Genomic DNA, 6,000 nt, shown 5'->3' with positions numbered 1-6,000 from the left:
CTCTTTCTTTCTTTTTTGAGATGGAGTCTCTCTCTGTTGCCCAGGCTAGAGTGCAGTGGCACAATCTCAACTCACTGCAACCACCACCTTCTAGGTTCAAGTGATTCTCACACCTCAGCCTCCCAAGTAGCAGGGATTACAGACACATGCCACCACACCCAGCTAATTTTTGTATTTTTTTAGTAGAGACGGGATTTTGCCATATTGGCCAGGCTGGTCTCGACCTCCTGACCTCAAGTGATCTGCCTGCCTCAGCTTCCTAAAGTGCTGGGATTACAGGTGTGAGCCACCACACCTGCCCCCTTGTAGTATTTCTTTATGTAGCTTATGTGAATTTAATTTAGACTGATTTTCATGAAGCTACTTAACAAATACAACACATATAGTTGGTTGTAATATCTACATTAGATGGGACGGATTTTATCTGCTTCTGTTGTTCACATGGTGATATGGTGTGGCTGTGTCCCACCCAAATCCCATCTTGAATTGTAGCTCCCATGATTCCCACCTGTTGTGGGGGGACCCAGTTGGAGATAATTGAATCATGGGGTGGTTTTCCCCACACTGCTCTCGTGGTAGTGAATACGTCTCACGAGATCTGATGGTTTTATAAGAAGTTTCCCGTTTCGCTTGGGTCTCCTTCTCTCGTCTGCCACATGTAAGACATGCCTTTCACCTTCTGCCATGATTATGAGGCCTCCCCAGCCACGTGGAGCTGTGAGTCTATTAAACCTCTTTTTCTTTATAAATTATCCAGTCTCAGGCATGTCTTTATCAGCAGCATGAAAACGGACTAATACACATGGAGACCCAGCAAACATTTCCTAAATTGAAGCACCCCTATTGCAAGTTGAGAGCCATGAGGGAATGATCATAAAAAGAGCCTACCTAGTCCTGTGACTGGTGTTACCTGGGAATATTATATCGCAATCCGCCCCGAGGAGACACCCTCCCAATCCCAAGGAATTGGAACAGAACCTGGGTGCCCAAGGGCCCAAAGCCATCTGCTGGGAGCCCCTCCTGTACAGCATTGGCCGCCCACTAAGAATGGGTGCCTCAAATCTCAGGCAGTGAAGATCACCCAGGTTCACAAGTCCTGTAGCCCATCTGTCTGCACACTGTCAAGAATCCCTGTTAGAAGGGTTTGCTGCCTAGAAAATCTGAAGGTGACTTTTTTTTATTTATTTTTTTTGAGACGGAGTCTCACTCTGTCACCCAGGCTGGAGTGCAGAGGTGCAATCTCAGCTCACTGCAAGCTCCGCCTCCCAGGTTCACGCCATCCTCCTGCCTCAGCCTCCCGAGTAGCTGGGACTACAGGTGCCCGCCACCATGCCTGGCTAATTTTTTTGTATTTTTAGTAGAGATGGGGTTTCACCGTGTTAGCCAGGATGGTTTTGATCTCCTGACCTCATGATCCGCCCACCTCGGCCTCCCAAAGTGCTGGGATTACAGGCGTGAGCCACCGCACCCAGCCCTGAAGGTGATTTTGTTTGGTGGGAAGGAAAGTTCAGAAAGATGAGGCAACTCCATTAAACAGAGTTAGTTGGCACTAAAGCACCCTCTCGGAAGCACCTCAGTGGCTGTGGTCACATTAGGATTTTCCTGCCAGGAAAGAAATTATTCCTTCCAATTGTGTCTCATCTGATGCTGAAAATAACACAGGACCTTCCTAGAGCCAGAAATCACAGCTGCGGAGATACCAGACTTACGGACCTCCCATGACTGCATTGCTGTGGCTTGAGCTCGGTAGAATACGCAGCTCCAATCCCTCTTGCTTTGCCATGGTGATGTTTTGTGTCCTGTGTGAAATGGAGGAGCCAGGGGAAAAGAGGAAGGTGGCCAAGGAATTTCATGGCTTCTCAAGATGGAAACTTAGATACCTAACTTTAAAACATCCAGCTGCTAAGCATGCTTTCCCTAGAAAGAGAACTAAATCAAATGCAAAGATTGCTTCTTGCAGAAAATGGGGATCTTAAAAATTATCTCATAATCCATTGGCCCCCTGAGGTTTCTGGAAGTAGTCAACAAGTTGAATTTATTTCTTCCTCATCCCGAAGGGCTTGTTCTCAAAGACTTCCTGGAACAAAATACCCAATGCTGGGAGAGTCTCAAAACCCTGCTTCCTGAAATATAACCTGTTTGAATGCTCCATGCATAGCAGTGAGTGTCCGTCACCACTGCCAGACCCTGGCCTGGAATGCAAGCTTCCAAGTGACCATGGACTCCCTGCCTGAGCCCATTGGTGAGTGTGAGGCAGAGCAGCCCTCAAGACAGCGTAACTGTTACAGGGCATGTGCGTCTGGCCAGACGTTTGAGGAACGTGGGATCCAGAAACAGCCTTGTTCTAAGTAATGACTTCTTTGTGGATTTCCCACGTCGATTTTGGAGTCAGATCCCTTTCTCCCCAATAACTCCTTTTAGATGGGAATGAAAGAGCATGCATTTAAAAAAAAAAACACACGGCTGGGCGTGGTGGCTCACATCTGTAATCCCAGCACTTTGGGAGGCTGAGGAGGGAGGATCACTTGAGCTCATGGGTTTGAGACCAGCCTGGCCAACATGACAAAACCCCCATCTCTACAAAAATACAAAAATTAGCCGGGCATGTAGGCGCATGCCTGTAGTCCCCAGCTACTGGGGAGGCTGAAGTGGGGGGATGGCTTGAGCCCAAGAGGCAGAAGTTGCAGTGAGCTGAGATCACCCCACTGCACTCCAGCCTGGGCGATAGAGCAGGACCCTGACTCAAAAACAAAACAAAACAAAATTAAAACTGTGCTTCAAATGACATCAATAAAATGAAAAGAGAAACCAAAGAATGGGGGGGAAAACTGCAAAACATATATCCAAAAAGGGATTAAAATCCAGAATTTATAAAGAATTCTTACAAATCAACATAAAAACAACCCAATTCAAAAATAAGTAAGGATTTGAATGACATTTCTCCAAAGAAGATGATACAAATAACTGAAAATGATACAAATAACATGAAAAGCTGTTTGACATCAGTAGTCACCAGGGCAATGCAAATCAGCACCACAATGAGATACCACTTCCCACCCACTAGGATGGTGGCTATATCAAAAAGATGGAATAGGCCCCGGGCGCGGTGGCTCACGCCTGTAATCCCAGCACTTTGGGAGGCCGAGGTGGGCAGATCATGAGGTCAGGAGTTCGAGACCAGCCTGGCCAATATAGTGAAACCCCGTCTTTACTAAAAATACAAAAAATTAGCCGGGCGTGGTGGCGGGCACCTGTAATCCCAGCTACTCGGGAGGCTGAGGCAGGAGAATCGCTTGAACCCGGGGGGCGGAGGTTGCAGTGAGCCGACATCACACCACTGCACTCCAGCCTGGGGGACAAGAACAAGACTTTGTCTCAAAAAAAAAAAAAAAAAAAAAAAAGATGGAATAAGTGTTGGCTGGGATGAGGGAAGTAAAAACCCTCATACCTGGCTGATAAGAATGTAAAACGGTGCAGGGACTTGGAAAAATAATTTGGCAGTTCCTCAAAATGTTAAACATAGAGTTACCATATGACCCAGAAATTCCACTCTCGGATGTGTACCCAAGAGAACTGAAAACATATGTACACACACAAACTTGTACTTTTTTATTTATTTATTTATTTATTTATTTTTTGAGACGGCGTCTTGCTCTGTCGCCCAGGCTGGAGTGCAGTGGCGCGATCCTGGCTCACTGCAAGCTCCACCTCCCGGGTTCATGCCATTCTCCTGCCTCAGCCTCCCGAGTAGCTGGACTGCAGGTGCCCACCAGCAGGCCCGGCTAATTTTTTTTGTATTTTTAGTAAAGATGGGGTTTCACTGTGTTAGCCAGGATGGTCTCGATCTCCTGACCTCGTGATCCACCCACCTCGGCCTCCCAAAGTGCTCGATTACAGGCTTGAGCCACCGCGCCAGGCCACAAACTTGTATTTGTGTTTGTGTATATTCACAGCAGCATCATTGATAACTACCAAAACCTCATATCAGTCCAAAGTACATCACCTAACAAATGCCAAAATACAGGGTTCTACATCCATACCATGGGACGTTATTTGGCAATAAAAAGGAATAAGAACTGATGACCCTCACCACAACACGGATGAACCTTGGAAAAATTATGCTAAGTGAAAGACGCCAGCTGTGAAAGACCCCGTATTGTGTGATTCCACTTACATATCTGGAAGAGGCAAATTTATATATAGATCAGTGGCTGCCGAGGGCAGGAGAAGGGGGTGAGTGGGGAGGGAGAGACTCATGGGCACTAATGGTGGTGATGAGTGCACAGCTCTGTAAATATACTAAAAATCATTGCATTATTACTTTTTTTTTTTTTTTTGAGACAAGGTCTCACTCTATCACCCAGGCTGTAGTGCAGTGGCATGATCTCCACTCAATGCAGCCTCAACCTCCTGGGCTCAAGCAATTGTCCCACCTCAGCCTCCCAAGTAGCTGGGACTACAGGTGCAGGCCACCACAGCCGGCTAATTTTTGTATTTTTGTAGAGACAGAGTTTCACCATGTTGGCCAGGCTGGTCTTGAACTCCTGATCTCAAGTGATCCACATGCCTCTTCCTCCCAAATTGCTGGGATTACAGGTGTGAGCCACCTCGCTGGGCCTGAATTATTACTTTAAATGAGGGAACTTTAAGGTTTGTAAATAATATCTCAATAGAGCTGTTAAAAAATAAGAGACAGGACATGGAAAACTGAAAAATAAAATTGATTTAATAAAAACAACACAACACACACAAAGATGTGCATTATGGGCAGTCCTGCACACACTGCTGGAAGGGACCCCTGCACACGGCCTCACAGCTGGCATGGACTGGGCAGGAGGTTGCTCTCAGTTCCACAGCATTGCCTTCTAACTTGTGTGGTCAGTTCATATGCCCTTAAACGAAGCCATCGATACATCAGCTGTTCTTCCCTGAGAGGTTTCTTTTATTGAACAGTAACTTCATCAAACCCCTGAGACATTTTTAAACATTTATTTTCATGTAAACACAAAATACTAACCATTCATCTCAAATAGCACAATGCTCACAGCACACACATCCCATGTGAAAGGTTACATCTGACACCACACACAGGGCACCCTCTAGGCTGTAGACTTAACTCTACTTTTATGGTCTGTGCCACCTGCACAGAGAGCCGAAGTGTAAGGGGCAGGGGGGATGCAGGCTTCATGATGTCTCCATATGAAGCTCTAAACTATATTTCTAGTCAATTGGACCCTTCCATCTTTGTAATGGGTGCAAGAGAGATGAAAACTCCAGTGGAACACTCCAGAAGAGATTCCTCCAAAGAGAAGAGAGTTTCCTGAGACCAGTAACCATACCTCACTTATATCCCCTGTGCCCGGCACAGAGCATGTCCCTGAGAAAGCATGCTGAATATCTGTTGTACAGCAGGATGGATGGATGGATGGATGGATGGATGGATGGATGGATGATGGATGGAGGATGGATGGATGGATGGATGGATGGATGGATGGATGATGAATGGATAGATGGATGGACAGACAGAGAGATGGACAGCTGGGTGCATGGATGAATAAATAACAGGTCCCACCATGTGTGTCCTTTGACTGTTCAAGGGAACAGATGATATATTCCTAGAACTTGGGACTGTTGGTAGCCTCCTCACCAGGCCACAGGAGGGGCTTTATTACATCCTAAAAAGGTAAAACCCTATTCTTCTGTCTAACAAAGTAACCAGGCAGCCCAGGGCTAACCCTGCAGCTGAACTCCAATGGCAAGGAGCAGAGGCGGCAGGGCCCACGGTAGCAAGCCTCTGGCTTCTCCAAAGTCAGTGATGAGCACAGAGCAGTTTGGGACGTCTTTGGCAATGGGATTGGATTTGCATTTTCCCAAAAGCAGGGGCAAGAACTTGGGTCATCTGCCTCAAGAGGGCCTGACCAGCTTTCTCTGGGAAAAATCCTACTGAAATCAGCAAGGCTGGGCCCAATTGCAGAGAAAGCACCACCCCAGCTCTGGGGG

This window comes from Hylobates moloch, unplaced genomic scaffold, assembly GCF_009828535.3.
Source record: "Hylobates moloch isolate HMO894 unplaced genomic scaffold, HMol_V3 SCAFFOLD_14, whole genome shotgun sequence".
In the NCBI taxonomy this organism is placed as follows: Eukaryota; Metazoa; Chordata; class Mammalia; order Primates; family Hylobatidae; genus Hylobates; species Hylobates moloch.
Note: the sequence above shows the minus strand (reverse complement) of the source record.